Below are 10745 nucleotides of genomic sequence, written 5' to 3'. Positions count from 1 at the left end.
TATAAGGTTTTAATAAAGGAGACAAATTCAGGTGGGAAACCAAATCTTAACATTGTATCATACAAATGGTCCCAGAGGACCATGTCAAATGCTTTTTCAACATCTAATGACAAGATTGCTCTAGGGTGGGAATTGGTGTCAGATAGTTGGTGGGTAGTGTGTATTGCCGAAAGCACTTTGCGTAGGTTTACTACAGAACTTCTGCCCATGATAAAACCAATTTGATCAGGGTGTATTATAGCCAGTAGGACCTGTTTTAATCTTTCCGCTAAGATTTTAGTAAGTAGTTTGTAATCAATATTAAGAAGTGAAACTGGCCTATAAGAGCCCGGATTACTTACTGTAGTTCCCTCCCTGGTTTTTGGGATGAGAATGTAATTAAATAGAGTCGTTAATGCTGGAATAATTCTCTGAGAAAAAAGTTTGTAGAAATCAGCAGTGAGGCCATCAGGTCCAGGTGCTCTGCCTAATTTTAAGGTAGAGATTGCTTTTTTAACTTCTAATTCGGTGATAGGGGTGATTAGGAAATCTTTCATTGGGTTTGCCAATTTGGATATGGCCAATTTAGATATGAGTAAACCTTCCCAGAAAGAGGAAGTACTAGATTCATGTCTCAAAGGTTGTGAGTAAAGGTTAGCAGGATATTCCTTCATCACATCAGCTATCTGAGCACTAGAAGATGTATAGGAATCATCTGGTAGTTTTAAGGGGTGAATCACCATCAGAGAAGATTGACCTTTAAGCAGGTAAGTCAAAAGTTTACTGGTTTTGTTTCCAAATGTAAAGAATCTATGATCTTTCTTAAACGAATAAGACTTCTCCATTTTAGAAAACTGAGCATCATAGTGTGTCTTAGCAGTGAGAGAGGCCATTTTATTAGTAAACATAGGAGAGGATTAATAATTCTGGTAAGCATGTGTTAGTCTCTATATAATCAGTAGGGATGGGCGCCGACCCACGTGTTTTGGTTTTGTTCTGGTTTGGATCTGTATCTCCTTCGTGTTTTGGATCTGGATCTGGTTTTGCAAAACCACCCTTGTGTGTTTTGGTTTTGGATCTGGATCTTTTTTTCAAAAAATTATAAAAATAGGTAAAACCACATAATTTGGTCTTGTTTTTGTTGCTACAAAATTATTAACCTTAATAACATTTATTCCCAGTCATTTGCAGTCAATTTTGACCAGCTCACAGCTTATAATATTGATTTTACACTTTTTTATTTTTTTTGTCCAGAACTTTGGGCCCGGAGCCCTGACCAAGGCAGCAGCGATTGACAACACAGGCAGCATGCTACCAGCCAGATGGACACAGCAGACAGCACCTGCCCAGATGGTCACAGCAGACAGCACCAGCCCAGATGGACACAGCAGACAACACCAGCCCAGATGGACACAGCAGACAGCACCAGCCCAGATGGACACAGCAGACACACTAGCTCAGATGGACACAGCAGGCAGCACCAGCCCAGATGGACACAGCACAGCACAGCAGCCCAGATGGACACAGCACAGCAGCCCAGATGGACACAGCAGACAGCACCTGCCCAGATGGACACAGCAGACAGCACCTGCCGAGATGGACACAGCAGACAGCACCAGCCCAGATGGACACAGCAGACAGCACCAGCCCAGATGGACTCAGTAGACAGCACCAGCCCAGATGGACACAGCAGACAGCACCAGCCCAGATGGACACAGCAGACAGCACCAGCCCAGCCCTACACTACCCACCCTCCCTGTTCACTCTCCACAGCCAGAGTGAAATGGCACAGCCGTGGGGACTCCTTATATAGCAGAGACGAAAGCTCGCGATCCGCGAGATTTCATCTCTGAGGTTTTGCCTCTGTTTGAGACCCGGGCCGGTGGGGGAACCGAACGCACGTTCGATTCTCGCCCCGGATCTCAAAGTTCGGGTGGGTTCGGAACTCTGAGATCCAAACCCGCTCATCTCTAATCATCAGCAGAGATTCATTTTCTCTGAGCTGTCACGTAAGAGATTATGGTACCTCTAATTACTGCTTTAGACGCCTGACAGAATACCAATGGATCATCTTTAGCAGAAGAAATATTATTCATTTTATATTCCTCCCAGGCACTTTCTACCTTATTTCGAAAATTTATAGAATCAGAAAAACTGAAGGATATCTCCAAATTTTATAAGGTCCCATATCTGTGTCTGTGTGAAAATCTAACCAAACCAGGGCGTGATCAGACATGCAGATTGGCTCTATTTCAATTCGTGATACCTTAGGAAATAACACAGTAGACAAAAACATGTAATCTATTCTGGACATTGGTCCATGTGCTGCAGATAAACAAGTGAACTCTTTGTCTACTGGGTGATGTGCTCTCCAAATGTCTAATGCTGCGTATCCACTATGCGACTGTGAAACGAGTGCACGATTACGACATTGTAATCATGTAGTCGTTTCACAGTCTGTGATGTGCCTACACTGAACGAGCAGTCGTTCAGCGTAGGCACATCAATCATCCTCGAACATCGGCAACCCGACGATGTCGTCAGGTTTACCAGCATGTTCAGGTGATTATAGATGTTAAAAACGACCAGCGGGCGCGCGCATCGTTTGTCGTTTTTGACATTTACATGGCCAATTTGCAAACGATTAGCAAGTGACTGAACGATAACGATGTCATTATCGTTCAATCGCTCTGCTTAATCGCGTAGTGGATACGCGGCTTAACATATTCAATCTCCTCAAAAAGAAGGGGATACCTAATTTGGAAGATTTTCCCCTACCTTTAAGTGGGAATTGTTTATCAAGTTGCGAGGAAGTAATAAGATTGAAATCACCACACAATTAGAGGTATATCAGCGAATGGGTGTAACAAAGCCATTCAATAAAAAAAAAATGGTTTGGAGCAGACATTAGGGGGGAAAATTTACTAAGGTCGAATGGGGAAAATTTGGCTGTTAAATGCATATTCGGAATTTACTAAAGACTAAACTCTGCCGACTTTGCTCCATTCGATGTCTAAAACTCTTCCGACACTACCTGTAACATGTTTTCGGACACATAGACTATCGGAACAACTCGGCAGCACTTTGCCAATAGAAAGCAATAGGACCTGGAAATTTACTAAGGATTCGTACTTGTTTTAACAGCTAAAATATTGTGCAAATCCGCCGCAAAACACACAAAGAACCCTAATAGAAAACTCAAATAGAACACCTTTATCTATTCGAGTTTCACATCTGAACCTAGATAGATGCATGCACGGATCAAGCAGATCCATGATAAATGCATCTGTGTGTAAATAAACACAGAAGCACGGACGGGATCAGTGAGATCCATCTGTGCTTCTGTGTGGTAAAAAATTAAAACCAGTGTAGGGGTCCCCTGTATTAAGCACAACCAGCAGCAGGCTATTCAGAACCAGCCCTGGTTGCCAAAATACAGGGGACAAAAGACATAGGGGTCCCCTGTATTTAGCGCAACCGGCATTGGGCTCTGAGCCAGTCCTGGTACTGGAAATACAGGGGGAAAAATGCATAGTGTTTCCCTGTAAATTCCAGAAACAGCACGGGACTGTTTTTAGTGGGGGGTAATGCCACCGCCAGGGAAACGCTTTCACCGGGTCCCCCAGCCAAGATATTACCCCTGACCGCTTGTCAGCCCAGGCCATGGATCCATGGGGAGCTGGGGACACCCCCAATAAATGGGTCCCTCTCTCCAGGGCACCCCAGGCCTAGGCTGATAGCCCCCAGCTATCCCCGGCACCACTGGCTGGTGGGTGCTAGGTTGATAGTGACGTATGGTGTGAAAAAATAGATGAGACAATATTGTCTTTTGCTTTGGAACTATAGGTCCCAGCAAGCCTCCCCGCATGCTGGTACTTGGAGAACCACAAGTACCAGCATGTGGGGCATTACGGGCCCACTGGTTCCTGTAGTTCCACAGCAAAACAAATATAAGAAAAAAACACAGAACCATGCCTTTCCGGGGGACCGGGAGCGGCATTCGATTTTCCGGAGGCAAGTGTGCCCCTACGTCTTTTGTCCCCTGTATTTTGGCAACCAGGGCTGGTTTTGAATAGCCTGGTGCTGGTTGTGCTCAATACAGGGGACTTCTACATTGTTTGTTCTCTGTATTTAGCACAACCAGTACTGGGTCTCCAAAGCCCGGTGCTGGTTGTTATATTGGGGAGGGGGCCACGCCATTTTTTTTTCAAATTTTAAACTGGTTTTAATTTTTTTAACACAGAAGCAGAGACGGATCTCACTGATCCCGTCCATGCTTCTGTGTTTATATATTTACATACAGATGCATGTATCATGGATCTCCTTGATCCGTGCATGCATCTGTTTGTTCAAGTTAGTGAAAACCGAACGCTAAATAGAAATGATTAATACGAATGACAACGAATGACTACACCATCGAACAACACGAATGCTTAGTAAATTCAGTAACCTATTTGAAAAATGAAACACATGAATCTGGACGATGTCATCCGAGATTGATCTCGGATGACATAGAATAGAAATCGGCACTTTAGTAAATTTACCCTGAGGAGCATATACATTACATAGGAGTTGCTGGTGGGTAATTTTCACTTCAGGTAGAAACCAATTCAGTTTGCACATGTTTTTTAACTAAAGTCACCACTCCTCTTTTTTTGGAAGTAAAGGGAGCCAAAGCTAGTACCTTCCAATTTCATATATTTAATAAGTTTAGTGATTACCTGTGCTACTAAATGGCACAGGAAAAAAGTGCAATATCTAATTTTACTTTGTTGAGGTACAACATTATCTTTTTATGTTTCTGAAGGGAGCTTATTCCTCCCACATTCCAGGTACCTATCTTGAGATTAGCCATGATACATCACCAATGTCAACAGATGTGAAAAGAGAATGAAGATGTACATAGCAAAAGTATGGTATAATGGTCATCAAACCTCCATCTGTAAAGGCAGGGGAAGGGATCAAGGAGGAGGGTAGTAGTAGCAATACAAATGGGAAATACAAACACAAAATTAAACAAAATACCATAGGAAATGAATTCCAATTATTGATTGAAAGACATAACTTCCGAGGGAATGTAGTAGCAACATATCTAAATGGAGAAAGCAGAGTTACACCCCATAGTCAGCCATCCCAAATAAACAGAGACATCAATAGACATAAAGTTAAAATTAATCATAGCAAGAAGGCCAGAACCTCAAGGAGGGTGAGGAAATAAATGTGTGACTAATTATTTAGACACTAGTGACTTTAAGCTGCATCATATTAAATGAAACTGCTAAACAGAAGATAGAAAACTTCTCAGTCTCCATCATAGAGACAAGGAAAATTGCATAAATATAAACATTTGATAATAAATTCTTATTAGTAAAGAGAAAAAGGCATTAAAGAAGGAAAGATTAATGACTCCTGCAAGATCCTTTTATAGATCAGTGATGCATATCACATGCAGCAGCTTCTTCTTCGGCCAGATACGCGTTGGCATTAGTCACTGTAGTAAAGTCCTCGTAAGAGAACCCATTATACAGACGCAGACTGGCAGATATAATAAGGACAAATTTTTCCCTTGCCGTATCAAACGGGTACAGAGAGGAGAGAATTCCTTTCGTCAGCTCAGCAGAATAATCCTGGAAGATGTAGATTTTATCGCCTTCCCAGGTCAGGTTAAACTGTTTCCCGGGACGCATTCCAGAAAGCTTCTTTATGCAAGTAATTTAGGGGTCTATTTACTAAGCAGTGTTAGGAGACAGAGTGAAAAGTGATAAGGTGCCAGCCAATCAGCTCAAACTGCCATCTCACAGGTTGTGTTTGAAAAATGACAGTTGGGAGCTGATTGGCTGGCACCTTATCACTTTTGACTCTGTCTCCTAACACTGCTTAGTAAATAGACCCCTTAAACATTTGAATACAACAACCTGTGGTTTAGCATCTTGTTGTGTGCGTTGCGGTCCAATACGGTGTGTTCTTTCCACAACCAAATCGCCACATACACCTGAAATTTACAAAAGTGTGAGCAATGTATTTTGAATAATATCAATTAATGCAGTTCCTTTAACAGTCTCTGGACGGCCTACAATTCTGAGATTATTCTTTCTTGATCTGTTTTCCAGATCATCAAATTTATTCCAAATCTGACACTGGGATTTATGACATTTTTTTTCAAATAAAATAAAAGTATTTGTGGAGCGACAAAAATATTGCATTGTATTATATTTATAGTATAACCTCATTATTGTGGGTCAGTAAAGTGAAAAAACTGGAAAACTGTGTATAACACTGAAAAACCCTGCTTATGTCTGAAAGGGGTCGGCCTGGGAATTTCCCCAGTCTTAGGTGTAGTGTGACAGGAGGTCTTGAGCAAAACCCTAATTTTTGCTGAGGTGAAAAACCCAGGTCTCAGCAGGGAAATTCCCCGGTCGTCCGTCTGAAAGTGGTATAAGTGGAGCATTTATCTATATGGGTCAATAAAGAGAAATATACACTCAAATATACTGCTGACTGGGATCCGGTCTATAGATAGACAGTAAAAAGGTTGACAATGTCTAGACAGACGCAAGGGGGTAAATTTACTAAAGTGAGAGTTTTTAGAAGTGAGTTTTAAAAGAGATGTTGCCCATAGCAACCAATCAGATTCTACTTAACATTTAACTAGCACCTTCTAGAAGATAATAGCTAGAATCTGATTGGTTGCTATGGGCAACATCTCTTCTAAAACTCACTTCTAAAAACTCTCACTTTAGTAAATGTTCCCCTAGATGTTAGTTAATAGGTCAACAGGGACAAAAGGTCGACATGGAAGAAGGTTGACAGGTACAAATGGTCGACAGTGTCAAAAGTCTACACCAAAATGGTCAACATCAAAATGGGCGATACATGTTTTTTTTTATAGGGCTAGGCACTTCCCGGAGTGTTAGGCACTTACCCCGATGGTTAGGGTTAGGCACTTAACCCAACAGTTAGGGTTAGGCACCAGGAGGGAGGGTTAGGGTTAGGCACTTACCGGAGGGTTAGGCATTAGAAGGGACAGTTAGGGTCAGGCACCTACCCCAACGGTTAGGGTTAGGCACCAAGGGTTAAGGTTAGGGTGAAGATTAAGGTTAGAAAAAAAAATGTGTCAACCATTTTTGTGTCGGCATTTTGACCCTGTCGACCATTTGTACCTGTCTACCTTTTTCCCGTGTCCACCTTTAGTCCCTGTCCACCTTTTGTCCCTGTTGACTATCTAATATGTGGTGTCTATCTAGATATTGTCGACCTTTTTACTGTCTATTTTTTAATCCACATCCCTGCTGACTTAAAGTGTTGGACAGTAATATAATCAGGGTTGGACTAGCCCACAGGGGTACAGGGGAAACCCCCGGTGGGCCCCACTGCCTGAGGGCCCACCCACCCCTCTCAGTGCCAGGTTCCAGACCTCAAATCATACATTGTTACTCTATTAGATGGTCAGTTACCTGGTGGAGTAGTACCACTGATCATGGGTGATTGGTTCCATTCTATAGATACTACACCAAGATTTGCTTATTGGTTGACCAAGCATTTGTGGTGACTGGCCACACCCCTTAACCATGGGCCCTTCCACTGTATTTCCCTGGTGGGCTCTTCATGCTCCAGTCCGACACTGAATATAATGATGATACCATACAATATATACTACCTCACATTCAGCTCATTTCATTTAATTAAACAAATGCATGATATTAATTGCAAAATATCTGATTTATCAGCAGATGAGCAATTATTTTGTAATAGAGACATCACTCTAATGTCTTTGAGAAATTTAATGAAGCTCTCCTAGTATTACGAACTCCATAAAGATCTATCAAATAAGCTCTGCAGAAGTAGGGGTGTAGCCAGAACTTTGTGAACACCATGGCAACAGATCTCCAAAGCGTTTTGTCTCATAGTAGTGCTCTATTAATGGTATGCCCCACAGTAGCGTCCTACTTTATGTCATGCTTATACTATTGCACTAGTTCACATTACACCACACAGTGTGAGCCAATGTGTTATGCCACATTATAGTGCTGCCATTATACATTATGAATACCCAATTATCTATACACCCTAAATGTCGCTATTTAGCGTTGTAAGTTGCACAAGAAATAATTGCTTTCCAGACTTTGATTGTGGTTCCAAAGCACAAAAAGATATTATTCGCCTAAAAGCATATAGTTACACGCTGTGATCTAAATACAATTAGTGCAAACAAATTGTACAATCACAAGGTACAGTCGATACATACGCATGCGCTCTGGATCCAGATTTCCCGGCATCAACTATGAAACCTCCGCCAACAGAAAACAAAGGACTAACTACCAGATCCAGGGTGCCTGCTTATGTACCCTTGCAGACATAGGCAATACAATAGAACGAGTTGGCATGATCCCATTGGTTCTTCCTCTTGCTTCTTTTGTAACGATGCAGTCCATAGGCAAGTTTGTACAGTATGGGTTCAGCCCTCCAACGGCTCTTTGTGTGTGCTTTCCCGCCGAAGAACAAGTCTAAACTGGCTATTAAACATTACATTACAGAGTACATTTCAATGCCTAACTCTCTATGATTCATAATTTGCAGACGCATGTTGCGATCTCCTTGCCGATGGAACCGGAGATCTGCAAATAGAAAGTGGTTTAGAATAGCACCAAACATGGTCTGCTTATCATGTACTAAACCTTAGATCTTAAATACAGTCACTTCATTACATAATTAATAATGAATAAACCTTGAATATTAACCTTAATGCTAGAGAACCTTTCTGTGTAAGTGTGTAATGTATAAGTGTAGGGATACTAAGAAAAGACGCTAGTATGCGTTGTGCGTATACGTGTTTGTTGAGTACACCGTGGTACGTGCTTTGCGGGGTTGTTCATATTATATGTTTTAGTAAATGTATGTATTTATATAATGAGGACTTTTAACAGTGTCCTATTGCGTGGGAAATGCACGATGCTAAATAATAACATCGCCGTAAGTACTGATATTGTGTGAGATTCGCTAATATGGCGTTGGGCGGCCATTCGCTAAATTTTAATTTTAACAGATTCTGTCTCAGCCAATAATCCGGCTTCGACAACATTATGCCACACAGATGTACAAAATATGTCACATTTCAGTGCCCTCTGATCATATTATGCCACACTATAGTTCCTGTTAATATTGTGCCACTTTATAGTGTCCTAGTTCATATTATATAATGTTACAGTGCTCTCAAGTTTATATTATGCCACATTATATTCCCCCCAGTTCAGATCATGCTATATTACAGTGCCCTCACTACACACACACTCCAGAATAGTATCCACCACACACTATATAGAAGTCTGGTAAGAAATTATAGCCCATTGACTTCTTATCTTATCTTATCTTTTATTTGCCGATGGTGACGCTTCAAGTGCTCCATCCCTCTTGGCAGATTTTGAATCTTACAAGGCAGTCCCATGCCTACAGGGTCTTCAGGGCTGAGAATATTGTAGTTTCCAGTGATTGTAAAGACAGGCAAGGAGGGTGCAGGGACCAAGTAGCTCCTTCCTGAGGGGAATACTTGCTATTGCAGGAGATTCCAGTTTGAGTGGAAATTTTGGCACACTCTCACTTTCTGGGACAATCCTAATCTCAGAGCTCAATCCTCACCATGCAGCTCACTTCACAATGGCTAATCAAGGAGAAGCCGACTCTCCAACAGGGCCGGGCTCACTGATTAGCTCAGCTGTTACTGTGAGGATGAAACAGGAGCACAGGAGATGGACCACATCAGTGTGGAGCTTTACTGAGAGGGAGAAAAAGAGGCTACCACCTATAGTATATGAGCACTGATGAGTCCCCCTTAACACACCAGGCAATGGGCCAGAGCCAATTGCTTAGCAGGCAATTCTAGTAACTTGGCAAACAACTATATGACCTATGTCCAAAGGCTCCATAAATTCAGTCTTTCAGGAAGTGTACCGATGTTCTGGGATTCGGTCTGTTATGAAATCTAGGTACTCAGATTGGGATAAAATAAGACTTGATACAGTGTGTACCATATTTGCAGAAGTGGAGATTCAGTAATGATCCTTAAGTCTTAGACATTGGGATTTAAATTAATTTCTATCAATTTTCATGTAACAATATAAGGTATGTAAGTCAAATAATTTTACAATAATTGTGTTAGATGTATTCTATAAAAAAAAAAAATCAGTGCTAATTAAAAATGGAAAATATTTATGATAATACATGGTATTTCCATAAATCTTATTAAAATTAAATTCCAACCATATAATAAAAAAATACTATTTAGTTAAAAATTAAAAGATAAATAATAAAGGAAAAAAGGAAGAGAAGAAATGCTAGAAGGGAAGGGGGCTATACAAATACAAGGGGGTACTGTAAATGACCCAATCTTAAATGCTACGCGTTTCGCTGGAAGCTGTCCACTTCCTCAGTTGAAGAATTCCAGGTTCTCAGTTGCATGATCCTTTCTGTAGTAACCATATTCCCCAGGCATTGGTCAAGTCTACCATAGATCTGATTTTTCAGTATCAGTCAACTTGCAAGATCACAGAATACAATGTTTCAATGCAGATGTGGTATATAAAGGATTGGCTCCATGGAAATTATTAATATGCCAATACCTCCCTCAAGTCTCAATTTTTGGACAATATTAGTATTACATGTTTCATACATTTACATGCCCAAGAGTTGTTACAAGATTTATATGACATCCCTGGACAAACCATATTGCAGTGCAAGGGGTGTAAATACATACATTTTTTTGCATGTGGGGT

This window comes from Taudactylus pleione, unplaced genomic scaffold (assembly GCF_031769625.1).
Source record: "Taudactylus pleione unplaced genomic scaffold, aTauple2 ptg000198l, whole genome shotgun sequence".
In the NCBI taxonomy this organism is placed as follows: Eukaryota; Metazoa; Chordata; class Amphibia; order Anura; family Myobatrachidae; genus Taudactylus; species Taudactylus pleione.
The sequence above is the reverse complement of the archived record's forward strand: the minus strand, read 5'-3'. Positions refer to the sequence as shown.